Raw genomic sequence first — 26138 nt, forward strand, 5'->3', positions numbered from 1 at the left:
CCCAGGCAGACCCTAGAGCAGGTTGATGAAGTACAATCCAACCCTGGGGGACCCAGGTATTGCATTTTGACATACCAGTTTCAGTTTCTGCAGACCTCAGGGTGACTGTAGGCAGGACAATGCTACTTTCTCAGGACGTATCTGAGTCTGACCCCCCCCCCCCCCCCCCTTTTCCCCCTCAAGGAGCGGGAGCCAGCCTCCGAAAGGGCATGTTCATCATGCATGATCTCGGCCACTGCCTGAAGGGCCACGGCTTTCTCCCTCTCAGTTTGAGATGGATTTGACTTCATCGGTGGGCCCTGTTTGGGTCGACTCCTGGATCTCTTCCTGGGCCCTCCCTCTGGAAGCACCCCTGAGGATCCTAACCTTGCAGAGGGTCCCTAGCTTTGTAAGTTTTTATCCGTTCCCATGCCACTTTGGGGTCTTCATAGAAATGAGTTTTCACATCCAGCAATATGCGGAGGCTTGCACAGAACATTAAAGACTACTGAAGGCCTTCCTCTCGCAGGGCTTTCTTCACTTCGAGAAAAGAAGCTTGTTTCCTTTGAACCTCCAAGGTATAGTCAGGAAAGATACAGACCTTACTGTTATCTACCATGAAGGGACCTTCTGATCGTGCTTTATGCAGTAATATGTCTCTGTCCTTAAAGTGAAAGAGCCTAGCCACAGCTGGGTGTGGGGGTGGTCTGGAGCTGATAGACCGGCTGGAACTCGGTGGGCTCTTTCAAGTGTGTAGAAAGATGATAGGCCCTCCGGTGCAACCACTGTGTGGAGCCAGAGTTCAAGGTAAGCAATCATGTCTCTGCCTTCCACTTCTTCAGGCAAGTCCACCACCCGAATGTTGTTTCTCCTATTGCGGTCTGCCACATCTTCAGCTCTGGGCTCGAGTGTACAGACCCTGTCTCCATTTTGTGCGGGGTTAAGTTCAGCTATCCATGACTCCGCTGTTTTTACCCTTTCAGATAACCCGTGGTGTTCAGCACTAAGAAACCCTATCCCTACCGATACAGTACTAATGTCCTGCTGTAGCGTCGCTTTAGTATCGGCTATGGCCTTTAAGATTCTAGCCAGTTGTTGCTGCACTGGGTCTTCTGGGACCGTGGGTCTCACGTTCTCCTGATGTTGCTCCGGGGGATCATCCTCATGTTCTTGGGGTACCCTCGCTGAATTTGCTGTGGACTTGCCCATTTCTACCCTCAATACTGCACCAGATCCTGTTGCCACCCCTGCTGTGTTGGTGAGTCGCTCCCTGCTATAGCTTTCCAATAGTTGGTGGAGATCCCCGGGGTATCAGTGTAGGTATTAAATCTCTGATATGACCCCGTCCCGCCTCTCTTTCCTACTCTGTCAGTAGCGTGTGTATCAGCCCCGCAGGTGTGTCGTTCGCCGCAGTAAGCCCAAGGTCTGCTCATTAATCAGACTCCTTCACTCAACCGTCGAGTACTGCAGTGTAATAAGGAGAAGAGGAGGAGAGGGCCCCAGGAGACATCCAACCTGAGACTGCTGTGCTCTCTGCTCCAAGCCAGTCGATCCTTATCATATCAGCCTCTATCAGAGACCCACGTCCGCTCCAGAGTGGCCGCCCATAACCCCACGTCAGGGGGAGGAAAGACCTGCCCACACCAAACCCCGATCAGGGTTTCGAGTAGCTGCCGCCCTCCAGGTGGGTCACCCCTGCTCTATATTCCTATGGGGTCTCTTAAGCCCCCAGTTAACACACTGTCACTGGTCCGCCGGTGTGTCCGGTATTCACTGGGCTAGGAGAAGATGGCTCCACCAGTGTTATTTACCATTACTCCGGTGGCTTGTGCCACAGGCCAGGTCAGATATAACATCTTCAATGTGGGCGTCACACCCACTCACACTGCCGATTTAGGTCCCGTGCAATACAGAGTCCAACCCGCAGGGAGAGAGCAAATTCCAGCCACACAGACCCCCCACCGCTCACCGGGCCCCGACTCAGAACCCAAGTGTCCGCCGTCATGCTGAAGGTGCCGTCACTCACTGCGACTCTCCCAGAGCCCAGGGCCGGGTCTCTTACTCAGCCAAAGCACCACTGTCCCGTTTCTTCTGCAGCTGTGTGCCTCCACTCAAGACAGTAGAAGTGAGGTATGTCGCGAGTGTGGGGGCTGTACCCTGCCACAGAGTGCTCCGCACTGGGCCTCGATCTAGGCCCCGAGCTGTAGTTGTCTCCGCTGGGGGGCCGCCCAGGCTGCTCCTACCTCCCTAAAAGCTAGCTTGGTCAATACTCCCCCATGTTGGTCACTCTGGCACCACTTCTTCAGCGAAGGCTCATTCACTTCCAAAACCCACAGGCCGCAGGTTGGCTGAGGGCCGCTGTGGTGGATGCCGCATGTTCACCCCCTCGCACCGCACCAGTCGCAGAAGCTTCTGGCATCACACCTCTCTGTGGGCCTCACAATATGGTGGTGCAGCCCCTCCGCTCACGGGGTCAACCAACCCATACTTTGAACGGGGTTTCCTCCAAGGTCTCAGGGATATTCCAGTCCCGCGTTGTGTGAAAGCCTAGGGCTACTCCTGTTCCTCTGAGCCAAGGCGTGGTGTCGCCATTTTCAGAGAGCGGGTCTGGCCGTCAAGACTGCGGGTCCCAATCAATTCAGCCTCTCCGTGTTCGAGAGGATGGCTCTTCTTATGCCCCGGATGCACTTGTCGCCTGCCGTGGGCTAGTATAGCACTGGAATCAGCAGGATAAGTAGCAGGCTGATGTTTGCCATTGTGGGCTGTCAAGCTACGCCCCCAGTATAGGGGAGCCTTATTACTATTAATATTACTTTAGCGCCAGGCCCACTGCAGCTATAGCTGGGATGTATTACCACGGAGAGGCATTCCACATTGACAAAGCATTTTGTATATGAACGTTAGCAACAGTGCCTGATGACGTGAGAAGATGACTGATGGTAATCTTGTATATTGTGGGCACTAATATAATCTTGTTTTTTTTTTTTTTGTCCTCATTTGCCTCACCCTCAATATTGGGAGAGCCAACCACCTTACACCACACATAAGCACGGTATATTATGATGGTGGCCTATTTAACCCAACACAAAAGGGGCTTTGCCGACTCCATCTAGGTATATTTTCAACCTGGAGGACCATACGTGAACCTAGGCAGGGGACCCGGTCCAGGGAGTATTCGAAGGCATAATCATAGGACCCGGGGGGAAAAAAAACCAAAAAAAAAAAAACCCGGATTCTATCGCCAGTTAATCAGCAAATTCCAAAAAGCCAAATTGTGTTTACTGCATGATCTATTTAGGTCAACTTTAGATGTTGCATATAAAGATGAAAGCCACCCAGAGTGTAATGGGGCTGTTTTCTCTGTCCAATAAATACAGATTTGCCTTCTAGCCAACAAAATTGCATAGAAGAGGAAGGACCTCGCTTTACCAGTGATGTTATCCTCCAACCCAAAGATGACAAGTGGTAGAGTTATTGACAAGGATACATTTAAGATGGAGTTCAAGGTATTCTTCACTTCTTCCCAGAAACCAGCGATGACTGGACATTCCAAAAACATATGAACGTCACAAGCTTCGATGCAGTTACATTTGTTGCACTTTTTATCTGGGAGAAATTTGGAAAGTCTCAGCGGAGTTATATATGCACGGTGTACTGAGAATAGATGATTTTGTTTAAGCCAAGATGGTTTCACAATTCTGTAGAGTAGGCCGAAGGAGTTTAACCAAAGATCTTCACACTGGAGGCCGGTCACCCCCCCCCCCCCCCCCCCCATAACTGGTCTGGAAGGAGAAACTCCCCGTCGCTTTCCTCCAACAGCTGCCAGTACCATAAGGCTACTTCTTTTCCACCCCCTGGACGATCTACTAACCATTGTTCCAAAATACTAGCCCTCCCTAGGTGGGGATCTCTACGTTTTTGGGATCTAGCCCAACTTTCCATTTGGATAAATTTGAATCTGGAGAGCCCTGACCCAACATGGTCATATAATTCATTCCAGGCTATTAATGCCCCATCCTTGAATAGCTGACCCCATCTAATGATGCCAGCTTGTTGTATAATAGATGACAAACTATCATTTAGGCATGGAGGAAGACCCGGCGAGTCCCAGATTGGAGAGAAATTAGAATAGTAGGACAGCCTCGTCTCTTCCTAATGCTGGACCAAGTTTTGGTCCATGACTGCAAAATCTTTAATTTAATTTTTTTGAAAAATTTCTGCCTCCCAAATTTAAACATAAAACCGTCTGCTACAAGTTCCGCCCCCATTAACATTGCTTTATATATTGAGCCTGGATGAAGGATAGATGGCATTTTTAAAAGCATCCTGGAGTGAGACAACAAGAATGCCCATGCATAATACAGTAAATCCGGCAAGGCAAGCCCACCCTTCTCCCTTCTTCTCCTCAACTTTTTCCATGCTATTCTGGTCGGTTTGTTGTTCCATATAAAAGTATTTATATCTTGCTGACATTTTTCAATTAGTTTAGGATCAAATGCCAAGGGAATTGCGTTACAAATGAAAGTAAATTTAGGGAGAATACACATTTTTACGAGGTTTACCCTTCCGATTATGGAGAGAGGCAAATGAGTCCAAGATTTTAAAAGCTTTTTACTCTCAGTACAAATTCTGTTCAAGTTGAAATGCCCCATGCTGTCCAATTCTTGGGTTACTCTTATGCCGAGATAACGCATGGATGTGGATATGTTGACCCCCAGCTGTATATCGGGGAGGTTCCAGACCATTATTTCGCTCTTACTCGAGTTAATATCATATCCGGAGATAAGACCAAACTCTTCTGCCCGTTTGATAACTACAGGAAATGCCTTAACTGGGTCAGAAGTAAGAATCAAAATATCATCCGCATAGAGTGCTACCCGCCTTTCCCATTCTCCAAAGCTAAAGGATGGAATATTAGCTTCCTCCCGCAAAAGCTGGGCAAATGGTTCTATATATAAGTTAAAAAGAAGGGGGGAGAGCGGGCAGCCCTGCCTCGTACCTCTGGTTATATCAAAGGCATCTGTCAAGACCCCATTAATCAGCAGTCTGGCCGAAGGGGCAGCATAGAGCTGGTTTATCATTCTGCAAAAGCCAGTCCCAAAATTAAATTTTTTAAGTGCATCAGAAAGATAGAGCCAGTTGACTCTATCAAAAGCCTTAGTTGCATCTAAAGTTAAAGTGGCCAAAGGTAGAGAGAAAGCAGAGGCGATGTCTATGGCTCCTATCAGTTGGTGTGTTAAATCTGATAGTTGTCGGCCTTTGATAAAACCTTTTTGATCTTGATGAATTATATCACCCATAACACTGGCCAGTCTAGCCGCCATGATTGATGCAAAGATTTTATAGTCATTATTTAATAATGATATTGGTCTGTATGACCCACAGTCCAGGGGAGATTTTCCAGGCTTTGGAATAAGCACGATTGTCGCCTCCCCCCAAGATTTAGGGGGCAACTCACCCTCTATTAAGATGGCATTAAATATGGTCGTCAACAAAGGGGCTATGACAGCTTCCAAAGATCTATAAATCTCTCCCGGGAGACCATCGGGCCCAGCCGCCTTCCCTTTTTTTTGATGTCTGATAGCTTTGATCACCTCAGCCTCTGTGATCTCAGACTCCAAGGCCTTACTTTGTATTAACGACAAAGTTGGAAGCGTGATGGTTTCCAGCCAACTGTCTCTTGCCTGCTGGTCGTTAAGGAGAACCTCCTTATATATATCTTCAAAAAAGTCAAAGAAGGCTCTACCTATGTCTAGTTTGGTAGATCTTGTCTCTGCCTCACCTTCTATCCTAATTTCCTTAATGAATTTGAGAGCTTGATCGGATTTGATTTTCCAGGCTAGCAGTTTCCCTGCAGCTTCACCAAATTCAAATTGGGAAGTCTTGAATGCTTCCCATCTTTTATTTATTCTCTCCTGTAGGATGTTATTCAGTTGTAGCCTCAGTTCGACCAATTTATCCTGAAGCTGTGGTGTTCCTGAAGGTGAGTCAATCTTTGACTCGAGGAGTTTCATGTCTTGCTCAAGGCTAGCCACCCTCTCTCTATATATCTTACGCCTAAAGGAAGCTCTGTTGGTGATCTGACCTCTTAGAAAGGCCTTAAAAGTCTCCCAGACCACTGCCAAACCTGCAGAAGCTTTGTTAACGTCAAAAAATACTGAGGACTCTATTGCCAAGAACTTTACCTCGTCCTCTTCAAGCAAGAGGGTCCGATCGAAAGACCAGGATGGATGAGTAGTGGTATCTTCGAGTTTAAAAGAAAATTCTAGAGCAGAATGATCAGACAAATGCGAAGGTAAATATTCTATCATAAGTAGAGAGTCCCTTAAACAGTAGCTAAAAAGCGCGTAGTCGATTCTAGACTTATGTTTAAAGCGACTGTTCCGAAAAGAAACACCTAACTTATTACCCGCTCTTTCTCGCCATACGTCTGCCAAGCCAAGTTGTGTCATAATAGTTACGAGGGTATGCCTAGATTTGACGGAACTACAGAGTCTAGATTTGACAGATTTATCCAGACTGGGATTGAGAACGATGTTAAAGTCCCCCACCCAGATCACTGGGTCCTGAACTAGAACTAGGTGGTTCCTAATCGCGTCCAGATGTGAGGGGTCATCAGAATTTGGGCCGTAATAGCCGACTAAGGTAAAAATCTGGGCATCCAATGAGACTCTCACTAATAACCATCTCCCCGAATGATCTTCTTTGTATTCCAAAATTTGTGCTTTAGCAGATTTTTTAAAAATGAATATAACCCCCCTGATATTGGCGTTATGGTCTGTTGAGCAAAATTTGTCTATCCACTTATGTTTTTTTAACAAGGTAGTAGCCTCTGAATTAAGGAGATGCGTCTCCTGAAGAACAATGACCTGTGCCTGAGAGTCCCTCAAATACTGTAAAATACAGTCTCGTCTGCCTCTCACTCGCAGACCATTAACGTTCCAGGAGATATAGTGTATTAATGCCATGCTATATAAACTATCACGACTCTCTCCTTATTTAGGCCCCCGTATTGTAACATTTCAACTCCAACGCAATGGGAAATCCTGGTTATGAAGAAATTAGCATGGAAAAGAAAAAGCAAAAAAGGTAGACAAATGAGGTTTTTTTGATCCAATAGCTTACCCACCCACCACCACCCCCCTGGAAAACCCTCCCCTACCTATACTAGCCTGATCTCTGGCCAGCTTTACGCCCACCCGCAGCCTTACCCGTCCACCCCCCCGCTGCTGTAGTATGCACTGTTATGGGTGTAAAAAGGATAACCCGGAAAGAATGTAAAAAGGGGAGAAAAGGAGGTATAAAAAACACAATTATTTATTTATTTATTTCTTTTTACCATCCTTTTTTTTTTTTTTTTATTGTGAACTTACGATTCCTACATGTCAAAAGTTTTTAGTGACAATGTGTTGACAGGGTCATCCTTATATGAACTTAACCTAACCTGTGCTACACAGAGAAGAGAGGCCAAAGATCAAGGCAAACGACTGCCCGGAGCACATGCAAACTCAGAGACCGTGCGAAGATGACCACATTCAGTTGTTTGTAGTCTGGTTCTGTTTCCGAATGGAATCAAGTAGGTCGTCAGCATCTTGAGTAGAACGAATATTATACATTTTGTTATTGTGCATAATCCGTAGGAATGCTGGAAACCTCATCTGTACAGTGGCTCCTAAGGACCTGAATTTGTCCATACGTTGTTAGTTACGGTCACTATTACAACACTATTAATATTAGTAGCTTGTGAGGATTTCCATTGGACAAAAGTTGCTCTTATTACACAAAAGTTTGGGGACCCCTGGTGAAGAGGGTGCCCCTCTCTAAGTGTCTATCACCTCCTGGGAACTCTTCAACACTTTGCACGAGTGACCAGCTTTCCCTCTGTCCCAGACACAAATGTAGAGTGATTTCTCCACTCCACACATATTGTGTAGATTTTCCCTCCTCTTTTCAACGATGTGTATGTAGATTTACATCCTATAATTGACTGATTTTATTGACATCGTAGGACATGCACTTATTTCAGTCAGTTTAAAAGACGAACAAGAGACGTGCAATGGCCTATGATGTAGTGGCGCAGATTAGAGTGGCGTAGAGTGTATTGTTTCAGAGCAGAGTGAAGTAGCGTAGAGTAGTGGAGAATAAAATGCAGCAGTGCAGAGTAGAGTGGTGTAGAGAGCAGTGGCGTAGAGTGGAGTGATGCAGAGTAGAGTGCAGTAGAGTTGAGTGCTGCAGTTTACAGTGCAGTGGTGTAGAGAGCAGAAGCATAGAGTACAGTGGTGAACAGTACAATTGAGTAGCGTAGAGTGCAGTGGCGTAGAGTAGAGTTTTGCAGAGTATAGTGGTGTAGAGTGCAGTGGTGCAGAATAGTTGTTGTGGAGTGCATTGGTTGTAAGTAAAGTGGTGTAGAGTGCAATGGTTTAGAGTAGAGTGGCGTAGAGCACAGTGGCATAGAGTAGTTCAGAGTAGAGTGGTGAAGAGAGCAGTGGCATAGACTACAGTGGTGCACAGTAGAACGGAATATCGTAGAGTGCAGTGGTGCAGAGTAGTTGGTGAAGAGTGCTTTGGTTTTGAGTGCAGTGGCGTTGAGTGCAGTGGTGTAGAGTGGCGTAGAGTGCAGTGGTGCAGAGTAGAGTGGCGTAGAGTCAGTGAATTAATAAATAATGTACACAACTTCTATTTTCACTTAATGAACCTGATACCTCCAACTTCCACACACATGGTCATAACCCCTTAAATATAGCCAAGTGCAGGAAAATAGGTGATCTAGCAGCATAGGATAGAGGAACAACCTTGTAACCTGCCTGTTCCTAAATGCAACAGATAGCGTTCGTCGCAGAACAGATGGACAGCAGGTTGCCCCACTAAACTGTTACCACCAACACACATTATCAGCCGTACCACAGCCTTATGCTCATTCCCCGAAGCCACCACCTGCACTGACTCACCAAAGTCCAATGCGTATCTGCCTCAGCTACTGCTGCTCCCACCAGCACTGACCCACCTCAGCCGTCGCCAGAACTCACCAATCACTGCCATCACCACCACTGACCCCGCCAAAGACTAAGTCAGAGTTTACTTAAGTCACAGAGTGGATGAACCGTGTAATTTCCTCACTTTATTAGTTACTATAAATGTCTCTGGCCAACCTCTGGCATAGGACTCTAACCTGTAGAGGAAAGTAAATTGTGCCACGTTAGTACTGTACTGACAAAATGCATCTTTGCTATGGTTGAAACTGTTAATTCTTTTACTTTTTGCAAAAATATCGTAAACTTGTTACGAACATTTTCTTTTCTGAACACTCCTGTTTGTTTGAATAAAGAAGAGCCGGCTTCCATTTGTTTTTACCACTTTGGTAATGAAGTCAAAGAAAGGCGCATTGACCAAGACTATTGTGAATTAGAAGCGTTTCCCATTCATCACAAAGCTCTGAAAGGTTGAGGACCTTGTTCATGAGTTACATCTGCTTTTTAAATCATGGTGGGAAAATTATTAGCCATGTGTTTGTACGTCATCCCTATCGCTCCAACCCACTGAGATATCCCTGCTCTGGCTACTGAGACTGCACTTTCTTGCTCCCAACCCTCCCACCCTGCGAGGCCCTGTGATCAGCAAGTCATGTTCCCCCTTCCTCCTTGTGTGCCCTGCCGTGAGGGGCCAGGAGTGAACAGTCCCCCTCACCCAGTGAGGCCCTGTGATCAGCAAGTCATGTTCCCCCTTCCTCCTTGTGTGCCCTGCCGTGAGGGGCCAGGAGTGAACCGCCCCTCTCACCCAGTGAGGCCCTGTGATCAGCAAGTCATGTTCCCCCTTCGTCCTTGTGCACCCTGCCATGAGGGGGCCAGGAGTGAACAGCCCCTCTCACCCAGTGAGACCTTGTGATGCTCAAGTCATGTCCCCCTTCCTCCTTGTGCGCCCTGCCATGAGCGGGCCAGGAGTGAACAGTCCCCCTCACCCAGTGAGGCCTTGTGATCAGCAAGTCATGTTCCCCCTTCCTCCTTGTGTGCCCTGCCGTGAGCGGGCCAGGAATGAACAGCCCCTCCCACCCTATGAGGCCTTGTGATCAGCAAGTCATGTTCCCCCTTCCTCCTTGTGCGCCCTGCCATGAGCGGGCCAGGAGTGAATCGCTCTTCCCAACTGAAGAGTCTGTGCACTGAATGAACCATGTGTCTTATGAACTTAATTACCAACTGTTGCTGTTATGCTCTGACTCGGGCAGAGGCAGAAGTCTTATTCATCGTCCTTGCCTGTGCACACCTATGCCTTAGTCTACTTTCGCTTTTACACGGAGAAATCCAGATTCTATCCTCTCTGTTGATAATCTTGTTTCTATAACATCTATAGCGTGAATAACGCATTGATGGCCTTTAGACAGTTTATTTATTTAGAGAGTTTTATATAGCACTGTCAAGACCCAAGGGTATCGAAGTGCTTTATAACATTTACACCGGCCATAATATCAGACAGAAGTAAATAACAGAGTTGAGCGTTACAACTGGATTGGTGGTGAGAGAAATGCAGCAATCTATACCTTGAGCAAGTAGAGGTTGTTAAAAAGCGCCATGATTGACTGTCCAGAGGGTGACGGTGGCCATTGAGGAGGAGATTCTTTAGTTGTCTCTTAAAGATCATTAAGGAGGGGTTGGTCCTGAGAGCTGCTGGTAGGGAGTTCCAGATTTTGGGGGCATTGCCCGAGAAGGAGCGAGCCAGGGCTTTCTGTGTTTCTTTGGGGGTATGATAAGTAGGGTGTTGGTGCTTCTCAGATTTCTTGACTTACCTGCCTTTGTGAGTTTGGCTGCCAGGTATGTTGGTTTACCAGTTTGAGCGACTTTGTGGGTGAGAAAGGCAGTTTTGAAGTGACAGCGAGCCTCAATTGGGAGCCACTTATGATCTTCCAGGGAGGGGGAGATGTGATCGTGCCTTTTGGCTCCGGTGACCATCCTTGCTGGTGCATTTAGAGTGGTTCTCAAGGGGGCTAAGTGGTACTTCGCTGTGCCTGTGAGGTAGCTGATTTCCGTAGTCTAGCCTGAACAGAACCAGGGCTTGTGCTGCTGATGTTTTGAGGTCATTCGGAGGGAGGAAAGGCTTGATTTTATTAAGGAGTTTTAGGTTGTAGGAGACACTTCTCGTTGTATTCTTTATATGTGAGCGCTTGTTAAGGCATGGGTCCAGTGTGATCCCCAGCGATTTAGCAGAAACAGCCATGGATAGGTTGCAGTTGAGAGGGTTGATAAGCTTTAGTCACTCTTGGACCTGTGGATTCTGTTCGTTGTTGGAGAGAAGAATTTCCGTCTTTTCTTGGCTGAGTTTCAAGTGGTTGTGTGCTAGTCAGTTTTGGATTTTTGCTAGTGTATCTTCAGTGGGCGTATGTCCTCTTGAGAGAATTCCCAGGTAAAGCTAGATGTTGGTTGCAAAGAGGTGGAAGGAGATGTTTGCTTGTTTGATTATGTTAGTGAGGGGCGCCATGTAGATATTGAAGAGTGTAGGTGAGAGAACTGAACCCTGGAGAATACCTCTAGTTATAGCAGAGGTATCTTAAGTTGCGTTGAATATTTGTATCTGTTGAGAGCGGTTGTAAAGAAATGATGTGAACCATTGCAGAACCAGTTTGTCCATTCCAATCTGTTGTTTGAGTGTGTTTAGAAGAAGCTTATGGTGTACGGCGTCGAAAGCCACTGGTAGGTCTAGGAGGATGAGCAGGCAGCATCGGCCAGCATCCAGAGATTTGTGGATGTCATCCGCTATATTTAGTATAGCTGTTTCTGTGCTACAACCCTTTCTAAAGACCAATTGGTGTCAGTACAGGAGAGTGTTGATGTTGTGCTGGTTGAGTTGGAGTAGGACACATGTCTTAAGAATTTTAGCCAGGAAGGGAAGGTAGGAGATGAGCCTGAAGTTATTGAGGTTCTCAGGGTCTGATCCTGTTTTTATTTTAGCAGTGGAGTGACTTGGCCTAATTTTAGGCAGTCTGGCATAACCCTAGTACTTAGGGAGCTGTTTATTATTATTATCGTCCAGAGAGGGGTAATGATGTGATTAAGATTTTTTGTCAGGGAGACTGGGAGGGGGTCTGTGTAGTAGGAAGCAGGCTTTGAATTCACAATTAATTTAGAGATGTCCATCTCGGTGAGGGGCTTGAATACTTTCCAGCTTTTGGGGGTAGCGTGGGATCCTAGGATTTGGTTGCACTCATTGGTCTCAGAAAGGGCGATCACTACTTGGGAGTCGGGAGGTAAAACAAGGGGGGTTTCCATCATCTGTAGTGGGGAAGGTGATTTCAGTAGATACTTGAGTGTGGCATTCTAGAGAGGGCTCGATCATTGTGATTTTTTCATCAAAGAATTTAGAAAATTTGTCACCGCATTCTTTGGAGACCTGAGGGGCTTTATTGGGTGGTTTAGAAGTCAGTTTTTGCCTAGAGATTTGCAAATAAGCTGCATTTTCTTTTATGTAGTGATTTTTATATTTCCTGCATTCCGCTCTGAGTTGGTGAAGGCGAGTTAAGGATGGGTTTGTTCGCCAGAGACTTTCTGCAGCTCTAAGTTAACTTGTTTCTGTATTGAGGTCTTTGTTAAAACAGGACCTCAAGGGTATGTCTCTAATCCTTTTTAGTTTCAGAGGGGCTACTTGGTCTAGGATGACTGACATCGTAGAGTTAAAGTGGGCTGTGAGTTCATTCGTTGAGAGGTTCTCTGTCATTGGGGGAGTAGACAAATCATTCTTCCTTCCAGAGCAGCTAGGGGAATCTGGCTTATGTTTCTAGTCCTCTGGAGAGCTTTCTTAGTATGGATGGTGTGTGGCTCTGCCTGGTTCAAGTGCAACAGAATGATATGGTGGTCCGATCAGTCGACTGGGAGGATGTTATCAATGGTTATCACCCTGTCCTGAGCTATAATGACGCCACGGGTTGAGCCTCTGGTATGGATTTGTTCTTTGCAGTGTTGGGTAAGGTTGCTGTTGAGTAAGAGTTTTAAGTTTTAAGGATTGGATTAGTGAGTTTTTCTCATCATTCCAATGGAGGTTGAAGTCACCTAGGATTATGTTATTGGCATTGGAGAGTGAGCAGTGAGTTACCAGCTGTGATCGGTGTTCGTGGACGGGAATAGGTGTTCGCGGAAAGGGCGAGTGTTGCCAGGAGGGTGGTAGACGAGGTGGCAATTTGTTGTTTTTCATCATTATAGCAGTGCTAAGATATTCAAAAGTGCTGTAGGTGGACGTGACCGTTTCCGTCCTCGTAATGGTATTCTTGTGGATTATGGCTAGGCCATCGCCTCATTGATCCTTTGTCTTTCTTGATGCTTGAGAACCCATGAGGAACTATTAGGTCAAGGATCGGGTGAGATGATTCATTAAGCCAGGTTTCTGTGATGGATGTAATATCGATGTCTAGTTGAGGATGGCTTCAGCCAGTTCAGTTGCATGTTTGGAAGCGGATCTACAGTTTATGCGCAAGCAGTTGATATTATATTTCTAGTGGTGTTATGCTTCTGAGAGGGGAGTGCCTGGGGCTATCCGTGTGGTATTCTGGTGTTCTTGCCATTTTCCTAAATAGTAATGAAGTTTCTCCCAATACCAGTGATCACCTGAATCTTGGAGGTGGGTTATTCTTGTTCTGGTTGGCGTCATGTTACAAGTTTTGGCTAGCTCTGTCGCCTCATTGTGGGGCATCCTGGGGCTTGATTGTTTCAGTCTGTGAGCTCGGTTGTTGAGAGGAGTCGTAATCCAGCTCTTTGGCTGTGTTTCAGATGGCTGAAGGGGTCATCTGATGTTGTAGGAGGGGGAGAGTAGTGCGCAATTAGCATAGTTAGGGGAACTTATAAGTGTTTAGCCAGAGCTATTGACTTTGCCAATGTCTTTAAGCTGTGCTGTAGAGAAGTGTGGCTGCTGTGCAGCATGCTAAAAAGTTTTAATAAAAAAGTGTCAGAAGCATTTTTGTTACCTTATATATGACCAAGAAGGCATTATGTACAACTGAATGACCATATTAAAAAAAGTATTTACAATAAAAAATGTCCTCAGTTTTCTCACAGTGTTTAACTAGCTTATATAAAGCGAGGCAGCTTGAGAGTATTCTGGAAGTGGCACGCTTATATGATATCTGATACCACAATCTTAAGTCTACCAGAAAAAACCTAAGTTGCACACACCAGCAGCCAAGAATCGAATGCAGACTCTTACTTTAAATGAAATGTCATTTACACATCGCACAAGAGTTCATGCCAACTTTGCTACATCCCCAGTGAGCAGAAGATTTATGACTGAGAGGGAACATTCTAGATTCCACTGCCCTTGTGTTGGGTCTGCAAAGTGCATCTGGAAAAGTGCGTCTTTTTGTCTTTACAACTAAAAGACGTGTTGCACTGAAGCAGGTGGTGTCACCGGCTGGTGCCTGAAGAAAGCACATGCATATTGTGCTAACGCTGAAGTGCTGGCAATCCCAAACAGATTCACATAGAGTAATTTCTGAGTTATATGGCATCACTGAAAAAGACCACTCTCCCAACTGAGCACATCCCGTCACTGGTTCGGGGGAGGCACACGTCTCTGAAGAAACAAACACCCAAATGCATCATAAACCCCAAGACTTTCCTCCACACACAAAAAACACACACAGACAAAAGAAACACAGCAAAGGAGACCATCCTAAATAAATCATATGAACTTAAAGCTGTCTACCGTCACGATCTACCTTATTTGTGAAGGTAACCTAACAAATAATTACCTAGCGTCATAAAGTTGATAAAACTATAATGTATTTTATTTTGTCCTGTGCATGTGCCAAGGCGAGTCTCCTGACATGCAGCCTTGCAGAGAAGGAATGCACTATGGCTAGTAGCCTCGGCACTCATAGAGTGTTTAGAGGGGGCTGGGCGAGTGCTTAATGATCCGTTTGGTGGTTTCACTTATTGTGGTGCACAGAATGGATTTAATGTATCCTTTTTCAGCGATACCCTCCCCCGCAGACATCAAATGTGCCTTTATGTTTGAGTTTGGAATTAACCATTTGCAGGGATCCTAAGAAAAAAATCACGAAAGAAAATATATGCCAGACAAAGTAAATATTATACATAATTTTATGGGTTCTTAAAAGTGTGAGGGGAGGAGAGAGTGGGAGGGAGAAAAGGGAAGAGTGAAGAGGGCGGGTGGGGAGCCAGTGAAGGGGAGATAGATGGGAGAGATAAAAAACAGTAGTAAATAAAAATAAAAAAAACAGATGGGAAAGAGAAATAAGAAACCATGCAAAAAAACAGTTGAGAGGCATATTAAAGTATGCCGCAGCATTTTTTAAAACACCATGGATGCCGCACAAACCAGGCAGATGGGACAATGATGCAGTCCTGTAATGTTGAAATGCACAGTTACAGCACATGGATGTAAGTAGGCCCCAAGAGTTGGATCTTCAGCTACACTAGGCAGTAGGGGGGGAGACAAAGGGACGCATTTCATAAAGTCCTGCTTCTTTTTGCAGGGTCATCTCGGGGGGTTACCTACTACTAAAATAAAGTGCACTGGGGCGAACAGCATTTTGGGACAATTCAAAAATATCTCGTACGCAGCTTTGGCCGTGCACTGGTCAGGGAGTAGGCGCAGTGCTGGTTTTCTGCAGAGGAGTGGCGCGCTGCTGAATTATGTGAAGGGGGGGGAGTTGGGATTGGGAGTGCTGGGAGAGCAGTACCCCCGCACGCCTCCCATGCTTGCTGCCCAGGCATTAAAAAAGCAAAACTCAGGAACCGCATATACTAAAAGCAAACTCTGCACGCACATGCACTGCCTACGCGCACTTAAATGACTGATCACCACTTGGCAAGCGCAGTTATTTCTGATTACCCAGCCACTATTTACATGGGCAAACGCAAAAAGTGCATAAATGAAACCTGCATAGAGCCGCTTTTATGTGGAGTCATGTAAGGCGAGACACTGTCAGTAATTAGAGTGGAGAGTGTGTGAGGGAGGTGTGCAACAGTAGACGGGCTATACTTCCAGATGACATTTTGATTTTTCTGAAAAGAGCAGCCCTCTTTTCTCATCACGCACCAGGAAAGGGAGAGGAGGAGGGGTGAGGGAGGGGGCGGGAGCAAAGGCAACAAGGAAAACGAGTAGCGCTCGTGCTTGAAGATCATAGATATCCAGAAAGGGAATGAGAGCGGCAGCGGGCAAGCGAGAAACGGCATGGGACCATTGAATGCCAAAGAAACAAGTCAGGCAGCGAGTCCCCACGTTAAAGCTAGCGCTTCTAGCAAGGCATACCGTCAGTGCCTCCTCGCGCTTAGATTCCAGACACACAGACAGCACGTCCTCGCACTGAAGCCAAACTGTTAGGCAGCACGTCCTCGCGCTAAGAACAGAATGCGCAGGCAGCGCATCGTCAGGCTGATAAAATACAGCTGATGAGCAAGGAGTGGTAGGGAGAAGGTGCACGCGATGCACTTAATGAGCCATGACGAGAGAGGAAAGCCAGATAGCGCCTCTGCTCGTATCTGTGCGCGTAACCGCAAGCTTTAGGTCACACAAAAAGCTGTGGTCGGCTTTTTGAAGCCCACTTACTAAAAGTCTTGCCAGTTCAGCGCATGCGCTGGCTCAGGCGAGACCTAAAAACAGAGCATATTACAGTTTGAAAAAATAACTGCATATGGTAGACGCACTCTGGTCAACATGTTTCAGCCAAGAAAGACCCAGAACGGTGTCATGGTTTTCCATAAAGGAATGCTGCTGCGTTATAGAACAATGCGATAAGGAAAAAAGAAATATTCACAATACAAAACCAGTAATCTCCCAGTCGTTGTGGTCGATATACTGGGTGTACCTGAAGCGACAGAGAACACAAACAAAAGAGCATGAAGTACAGCAGTCTCCTATTACATACAGTTACAAACAGTGTCAGATAAAGTGTGCGGCCAAATCCGCATCACAAGACCATTATAGTGTCCAAAAAAAAAAATAACAGTAAATTCCTTACCCGTAGTTTACGGATAGACTACCTCACATCAATCTGGCAACGCAAGACAGGTGATGCTCGAATAAAATATAGTCCAGCTCACTCGGCATAGGACTCCTATTAGGCCTTTTCACTTGCTTGCCTTTAATCAGAGATGGCTCGTAATGAGAAAACTCATAGAGGACAATTTATTTTGTCATATTTGGCTTTGTGTGTTCATGTCTGTGTGGACACCGACGTTGGCTTTGATAAAACTGATCTCTCACCCAAAGGAAGGTATGACAGGCAAATTTTTCACTCTGTTTACACCTGATACCTCCTTTTTTCAGAGCGGTGCCTCTCCCCTGAGCCGTTGCTAGGTTGAGGTGAGGTAGTGTGTCCGTAAACTACGGGTAAGGAATTTACTAACTCTTCTTTTTTCTTTTGTACACTATAATGGTCTTGTGATGCGGATTTGGCCGCACACGTTATCTGACACTGTTTGTAACTGTATGTAGTAGGAGACTGCTGTACTTCATGCTCTTTTGTTTGTGTTCTCTGTTGTTTCAGGTACACCCAGTATAACGACCACAACGACTGGGAGATTACTGGTTTTGTATCGTGAATATTTCTTTTTTCCTTATCACGTTGCTGTATAACGCAGCAGCATTCCTTTATGGTCCTGACAAAAGCCATGACACCGTTCTGGGTCTTTCTTGGCAGAAACATGTTGACCAGAGTGCGTCTACCATATGCAGTTATTTTTGCAAACTGCAATATGCTCTATTTTTAATCCTGGCACCAGTAGCGAAGTAATAAATGTTTTATCGCTCCTGATAGCTAGTTTTAATTCCCTTCACGTTATCACTACTGTTGTTTTTGCGCTGCGCCCATCACTCCAATCCAAAGTTATCATCCGGATTTAGCACATCCCTATTAGGATTAAAACATCCCTGAGCTCCTCCCTCACAGTGAGGGGGTTGTAGCCCTTGACGGGGCTAGGGGGTCCCCGTCAAGAGGAGAATCCCAGATGATGAAGCATGCCACCTCGGTGGGTGATGGGATTACGTCATTAATATATAGGACTCCTTCTTTAGTCTACATATGTCTCTCTACAGTCATACTCTCTTTTGTTCAGACCCGAGGTTATTTTGTGTATTATAGGGTAGAGTGGGCCAGAGTAGAGTGACGTAGAGTTCCGTGGCGGAAAGTGCAGTGTTGTAGAGTTCAGTGGCATAGAGTAGAGTGGTGCAGAGTAAAGTGGCGTACAGAAAAGTGGTGCAGACTAGAATAGAGTGGCATAGAGTTCAGTGACTTAGAGTGCAATGGTGTAGAGTATAGTGGCATACAGTGACTTGGTACAGAGTAGATTGGTGTCGAGTGCAGTGGCGTAGAGTGAATTCGTTTTGAGTAAAGTGGTATAGAGTGCATTGGCGTAGAGTACAACGGCATAGATTAGAGTGGCTTAGAGTCATGTAGATCGGAGTGGTGTAGGATAAATTGTAGTGGCGTAGAGAGGAATGGCACAGAGTGGAATGGAGTGCCATGGTGTAGAGTGCAGTGACGCAGAGTGCATTTGTTTTGAGTAAGGTAATGTAGAGTGCAGTGGTTAGAGTATAGTGGCGTGGGTAGAGTGGTGAAGAGTAGAGTGGGGCAGCCTTAGATTTTGGTGTTGAGTGCAGTGGCATAGAGTAGATTGTTTCAGAGCAGAGTGAAGTGGCATAGAGTAGAGTGCAGTAGTGCAAGATAGAGTGCAGTGGTAAAGAGTAGATTAGAGTAGCGTGGAGTGCAGTGGTACAGAATAGAGTGCTTTGGTGTAAAGTGCAGTGGCATAGAGTGCAGTGTTGCAGAGTGGATCGGCGTACAGTGGAGTGGCCTAGACTGGAGTGGTGGAGTGCAGTGCAAAGAGTGTAGTGGAGCATAGTAGAGTGGGGTAGAGTGCATTGGCATAGAGTAGAGTGGTGCAGAGAAGAGAGGTGTGGAGGGGTGCAGAGTAAAGTTGGGAAAAATGAAGTATGTATGGTGTGGTAGCGAGTTCCAACACATCATCCCGAAACCCACAAACAAAAAAACGCATCCCGATCCTTCTCGGGAAATGCGCCCAAAATCTGGAACTCCATCCCAGTCCATATCAGGACCATCCCCTCCTTTCTAAAATTTAAAAGGCAGCTCAAATACCTCCTCCTCAATCGTTCTCTCCCGAAAGGATAGCTGCCACCCAAGCACACAAGCTTCCACACTGCTGCACACAGACACTTTGACACTAAGAGCTATACCTCATTCCTAACCCGACTCCTGCCTGTACCCCCCCCCCCCCCCCCCGGATGGAAGAAGACGCGGCTTGAGACACTTAGCTCACTACTAATAGAATATGTGACTTCCTTGCGTCTAATGCTTTACAGCGTGTGAAGACTTCCAATGCGCCATGAGTCAACACTGCAGCTATACTATGTGATTTCCTCGCTACAAAGTGTTGTAAAGCGCTCCGATACCTTCGGGTCTGGCCAGCGCTATATAACACTCCTTAATAAATAATAATAAATAAGTAGCGCACTACCATTACAGACAACACATTTTCAGTTGAAATGACCATTACATTTGCACAGTCATACAGTTTAACTGATGAAAGTGTACAACGCATGAAGGATTATGTGTGGTATTGACCTGTTTTGTTTGTATTAAAATATTTGTTTCCACCACACTTCAGAATTACAAAAAAGTGCTTCATTTGGTGTTTCCCAATTCTGATATATTCTGAAATATCTGCACAGTTCATTTACAAACATTTAATTTTTGTTGTGTGCTAGAAAAAATAATATCGTCCAGCCTACCTCCAGCACACCCGCAGTAGCAAGCATAGTTGTCACATAAATCCTCTCACTTTGAAACCAGAGAAAGAAAAATAAACACCAAGCTCCCGCGGAAGACAGAACCTGACATTTGACCTCTGTCTTTGAATGGACAGCAAGTGTGACAAGTTAGGATTTAAAGGCCTGTTAACAGAAAGCGAGTACAGGTGGAAGAATATAGTAAATAGGGCATGGGCCACAGAAGGGACAAACTCAAGCTGACCAGTCTAAAACAAAGCCACCAAATAGAAAGCAAGCAAATGTGTGTTACAAACCACAAAGCCAATGGTAAGCAATGGGCGGAGTACATTCCTAGGGAAGCTTTCCCAATCTCCCCAAGATGTTGTCAGCAAACCAAACAGCTGCACTGTGATAGGCTTTGACATAAACAGAGGTTTTGTTTAGGCAACAAGTTTGGAAGCATATGAATTGGTCAAACTATAGCTTTGTAAACAAGCATTGAAAATGCATTAGGTCTCGCCTTTGATTAAGTTAAATCTATTTGCTTTGCTAATGGTATTGTATAGCAAAGCAAATGGCTTTAACTTAATAAAAGACAAGACCTATTGCATTTTAAATGCTTGTTCTTTGTAGGCGGGCTCCTGCTGAGTGGTGCGAGGCTTTCCTGCAGCACAGACTTCTACAGAACTGCCGGTCCCTACCTCTTCGGAGAAACGGGCGGTAAAGTTTCTGCCCTGATTGAGAGCAAATTCCATTCTGGAACAGCAGTGACACCATGTACCACTGCAGGAAATCCAAAGATTAATTAAGCGCCCCTGCGAAAGTAAAATATAAGGGGTTCAGCCCAACTCTGGCTTGGCCTGGGCCACTTTGACGTCAGCAAGAACTTGTCTCTGGACTGCAGACACTAGATTCATCTCATTAGAGACATCAGTCACTGCTCAAATGCCACCCCTCCCCCAAATACAGTTTAAAAACTGGAGGTTGAAGGAAGCATCGCTGCCCCAGCCCCTCCTGCATCCACCCTGGCCGGCCATGAGGGCACATATGTTGGTTTTGAAAAATTACCGCAGGGGCTCTCTTTTTACACAGATATACGGAGTTTACTGTGTAAGCATGTACACAAGTGATTTCAGTATTAAAACGCACTAGAACACATAACACAACGCACTCAAGTGCGCACAATGGTGCAAACACGCACGCACAGACACATACATGAAACACACTCGCACGCATTTAGATACATGCAATAGCACACTCACACGTAAACGCAGGCACGTGCGAGCACACACACGCACACCAGGACGCCCCACCACACTTAATTTTGCAGAGTATGGATGGAAAGGGTCACAGCCACTCGTTAAAAGGGGACAGAAGGCTGGCAGATAGAGAGAACTCCTGAGGCGGAAAGCCGGGAGCAACGAGCACTTTTTAAAATTGTTTCTTTGTGTCTTTTAACTTACCCATCTGGCAACACCCTCGCTACCACTACCCCCGCACAGCCGATCTAAACGCTGTCGCGGGCAGCCACACTTTGCGACGTCATTCTGGGGAAGCCTGGTCAGGACACGCCCCCTTCACAACAGGCCACGCCCCTCCACCTTAAAACGCGCCAAATCCAAAGCGCTGGCAGATAGAGAGAACTCCTGAGGCGGAAAGCCGGGAGCAACGCGCACTTTTTAAAATTGTTTCTTTGTGTCTTTTAACTTACCCATCTGGCAACACCCTCGCTACCACTACCCCCGCACAGCCGATCTAAACGCTGTCGCGGGCTGCCACACTGTGCGATGTCATTCTGGGGAAGCATGGTCAGGCCACGCCCCCTTCACAACAGGCCGCGGCCCCTCCGCCTTAAAACGCGCCAAATCCAAAGCGCTGGCAGATAGAGAGAACTCCTGAGGCGGAAAGCCGGGAGCAACGAGCACTTTTTAAAATTGTTTCTTTGTGTCTTTTGACTTACCCATCTGGCAACACCCTCGCTACCACTACCCCCGCACAGCTGATCTAAACGCTGTCGTGGGCCGCCACACTTTGCGACGTCATTCTGGGGAAGCCTGGTCAGGCCTCGCCCCCTTCACAACAGGCCACGGCCCTTCCTGTTTTTCTCCTACTTAAACCATGTGCCTCCCACGTCCGCTCAGCGGGCGCGCCGGCGGCGCGCCAAAGGCAAGCCCGTCTGCGCCCGTCCGCGCCAGGACGGGCCTGAGGGCATGCCACGCTGCCCACTCCATCAGTTACTCACCTCAAGCACTCAGAGATCTTGAGAACACTGCCATTGTACCATCTCCTACGGCTCTGCATTGCATCTCCTCTGCTGGCCTCATGCGCCCCGACCTACCCCCCATCGACGGTCGTCTACCCCCAGTCATGCCGACTAGGAACACCACGTCCATCCGGGTATCATATCTGAATACCCGCTCGCTAGTAAAACATTCTGAGGACATTTTCATCTTGCTATCCACTTCTAGTCCCGACATGCTTTTACTCACAGAGGCGTGGCTCACTTCAGAATCCCTGCCAGATATTCTGGCGGCACTCCCCCCCGATTACTACATTCTCCACGCCGACCGCCCTGGCGACCGGCCAGGGGGCGGGGTAGCGGCCATCATCTCCAAACGCCTGAACTCCATCTCTTCCTCCTCTCTCCCCCTTCCTGAGGTGGAGAATCTACTCATCAATATGCAAACGGACACCGGTCCCCTCACTCTCCTCCTGTTATATCGTCCTCCACACTCCATGCCGTCTTTCTCTACCATCATGAGTGAACAACTGTCCTCCCTTCTTACACTGCACTCCCACCTCGCTATTTTTGGTGACCTAAATTACTGGTTCGGCGATACTGACGCCGGCCCCCATGCTACTGAGTTCTTCGAGTCTCTCAACCCACTCACATTAAGGGACATGTTTTGGACCAGATCTGGACCTGCAACCTGAAGTTGTCCCCACCAGACATACTCCCGTGTACCTGGTCTGACCACCACCTGGTGGACACCACCATCACGGTCGCCGGTCAGACCCCTCTTCCCCTGATGGCCGGTGGCCTTTCCCGTAAATGGAGCTCTTACGATTCCCAGGGCTTCCTCACTACCCTGGCCGACTCCTGCCCAGTCATCCTCGAACCCACCGACGGGTTAGAACAAGATATGACCTCTTGGCTTGAGTCAGCTAGCGACCGGTTTGCCCCCCTAGTTAAATTCCCCTGTACCAGACACCGGAACTCTCATAGGTGGTTCTCCAATGATCTTAAAGCCCGGAAACTAAAAACACGCCAGTTAGAACGCACCTGGAGACATGACTACTCCGAATCAGCCAAACAATCCTATTTGGCCGCTCGCAAAGACTTTAAAACAGCCATCCGTTCAGCCAAAATTGAACACTTTTCCAACAGGATCTCCTCTGCAGTCGATAAATCTAAGGAGGTGTTCAGAGTCCTGAACGAACTAACTACTGACGACAGAACCCTCCCAGCCCAGACCCCCACCCAGGAAGCCTGTGATACCCTGAACACCTTCTTCTTAGAAAAAATCTCTACAATCAAAAAATCCATTCACCCACTTCCCCAATTGCCACCACCGGACAATTCCCTTAACAACCCCTCGACCTTCACTTCCTTTCCTATTCTAGATCCCATCTCCTTGGCGGAACTAGCCACTCGCGTAAAATCTGGCTCCCCGAAAGACTGCTGTCCGCCGTTCATCCTGCGGAGCATATGTCTCAAATTACCCGATAGCATCTTATACCTACTCAATAGCTCTCTCAGCAGCGGCATCTGCCCCACCTCCTTTAAGGAGGCCATCCTGGTACCCCTCTTAAAAAAACCTGGTGCTGATGTGGCGGAGCCGTCGAACTATCGCCCCATTTCCCTCCTTCCCTATTTCTCTAAACTCATGGAGGCCCATGTCACCCGCTGCCTGTCAAGCTTTATAGAATCTTCCTGCTATCTTGAGCCGACTCAGGCCAGCTTCAGACCTGCCCACTCCACAGAAGCCGTTATCTTGGCAGTTCTTGACACACTCAGGAGTAACACGGACGCGGGTACCCCCCAAGCCCTCGTCCTACTGGATTAGTCTGCCGCGTTCGACACGGTGGATCATAACATCCTTCTCCACCGAGTCGGGCAGGCGGGCATCCAGGGCGTTGCTCTTGAGTGGGTCAAATCCTTCCTCACGGGAAGAACACAGGCGGTTCGCCTAGGTCCTTACACTGCAAAAAAGACCCTCACTTCCTGTGGTGTCCCCCAGGGCTCTTCTCTCTCCCCGCTCCTCTTTAATCTTTATCTTCGGCCACTTATCCGGTCACTTCTGAAATGGGATATCGTCACCTATAACTATGCTGACGATCTACAAATTATCTTCTCTCTCAACTCACCACACGCCATCAAAACCTTTCACGGAGCCATGACTCACATCCAACTCTGGATGAACCAGAACCAACTGAAGCTGAACCCCGGTAAAACCGAGCTCCTTCTCCCCGGACTCAGTCACATCTACTGGGGTCCACAGTTCTGGCCTCCAGAGTTCGGCTCCCCCCCTACCCCAGCAAAAACAGTAAAGAGTCTGGGCGTCATTATTGACACCGAGCTCTCTCTCAGGGCTCAAGTTGGAGCGGTGGTCTCCTCTTGCATGTATCAACTCCGAAGGATCCGTAAAGTCCGTCACTTTCTGCCCCCGGCGGCATTTACTCAAACTATCATTTCGCTGGTACTCTCCCGTCTGGATTTTTCCAACGCCATCTACCACGGTCTGCCACAATTTCTGATTCAACGCCTCCAAGTTGTCCAGAATCAGGCGGCCCGCCTGATTCATGGAACTCCCAGATGGCAATCAGCCAAGCCTCTGCTCACGAGCCTCCACTGGCTCCCAATCGATCGAAGGGCCGCCTTTAAAGTGGCATGCCTCACTTTCAAAGCACTTCATTCCCCTAGCCCTGCCTTCTTAAAAACCCTCATCCGCCCTCACTGTCCCACACGCAATCTTCGATCTGCCCACCGCGATTTACTGACCACCCCCAGGAGTAAAACCAAGAGATTCGGCGGCCGTCGTTTCTCCTACCTAGCTCCTGTGCTTTGGAACCTCCTCCCTCTCCCAATCAAATTCTGTTCTTCCCTTCTGAATTTCAGAAAAATGCTAAAAACCCATCTCTTCCCCATCCTTACTTAGAATCTGTCATCTATGCTCCCCCCTCATCTGTTCTGTTTATCAGCGCCAGGAAGCTTCGGTGTCAGTGCGCTATATAAATCACATTTAACATAATATAACATCACTTTAGCACCCCTGGACCTCAGAGCCATGTTTCCTATGGACTCTGAGTCCTTGAAAGTCGGAAATTGAACAGAGCCTGCAGTCTTCACTTGGATAAAAATCAAAAACGTTGTGACTGCAGACAGGGAGAAACCACTGGGATGGAGAGCACGTTCTCCCGCGTCAAGCAAGGGGCGTGTCCGGTTTACATAAGCTCCAGTTTCATTACACATAGTCACGTTCATTTTTTGGGAGGAACACGGGTACGGGGAAATAAGTGATTTGCCCAGAATCACAAGATGTTAAGATCCAGCTGAGACTCAGACCTTGTTGATGTATGACCCCAATGCACTAAGTGTCGGAGGGGCTGGGGCGGAAAGCACAGGGCAGGACAGTTCTCCCTGCCCTTCTATTGCAGTGCCTGGTGTCGGGGCAGAATGGGGGGCCTCCACACTCGCCGTGCGTGCGGTTGTGGTAGTTGTTGGGGTTACCAGGCCAGTGTGGGAAAGGTGGAAGGACGCATCGCTGCCCCAGCCCCTCTTGCATCCACCCAGGCCGGCCATGAGGGCACATATGTTGGTTTTGAAAAATTACTGCAGCGGCTCTCTTTTTACACAGACATACGGAGTTTACTGTGTACGCATGTACACAAGTGATTTCAGTACTAAAAGGCACAAGAACACAACCCAACACGCGCACAATGGTGCAAACGCGTGCACAGACACATACAGAGAAACACACTCACACGCATTTAGACACACACATGCACACAATAGCACACTCACACGGAAACGCAGGCACGTGCGAGCACACACACTTCAGGACGCCCCACCACACTTAATCTCGCAGAGTATGGATGGAAAGGGTCACAGCCACTCGTTAAAAGGGGACATCACTTTAGCCCCCCTCAACCTCAGAGCCATGTTTCCTATGGGCTCTGAGTCCTTGAAAGTTGGAAATTGATCAGAGCCTGCAGTCTTCACTTGGATAAAAATCAAAAACGTTGTGACTACAAACAGGGAGAAACCACTGGGATGAAGAGCACGTTCTCCCGCGTCAAGCAAGGGGCGTGTCCGGTTTACATAAGCTCCTGTTTCATTACACATAGTCACTTTCATTTATTGGGAGGAACACAGGTACGGGGAAATAAGTGATTTGCCCAGAATCGCAAGATGTTAAGATGCAGCTGAGACT

The 26138-nt window shown here is 47.2% G+C and overlaps 1 protein-coding gene across 3 annotated transcripts in view; it reads left to right on the forward strand.

The window, feature by feature from the left end:
* Positions 1 to 26138, forward strand: part of LOC146813473 (uncharacterized) — a 263778-nt gene that overhangs the window by 218398 nt on the left and 19242 nt on the right. The window lies entirely within an intron of this gene.

This window comes from Triturus cristatus, chromosome 7 (genome assembly GCF_964204655.1).
Source record: "Triturus cristatus chromosome 7, aTriCri1.1, whole genome shotgun sequence".
NCBI lineage: Eukaryota > Metazoa > Chordata > Amphibia > Caudata > Salamandridae > Triturus > Triturus cristatus.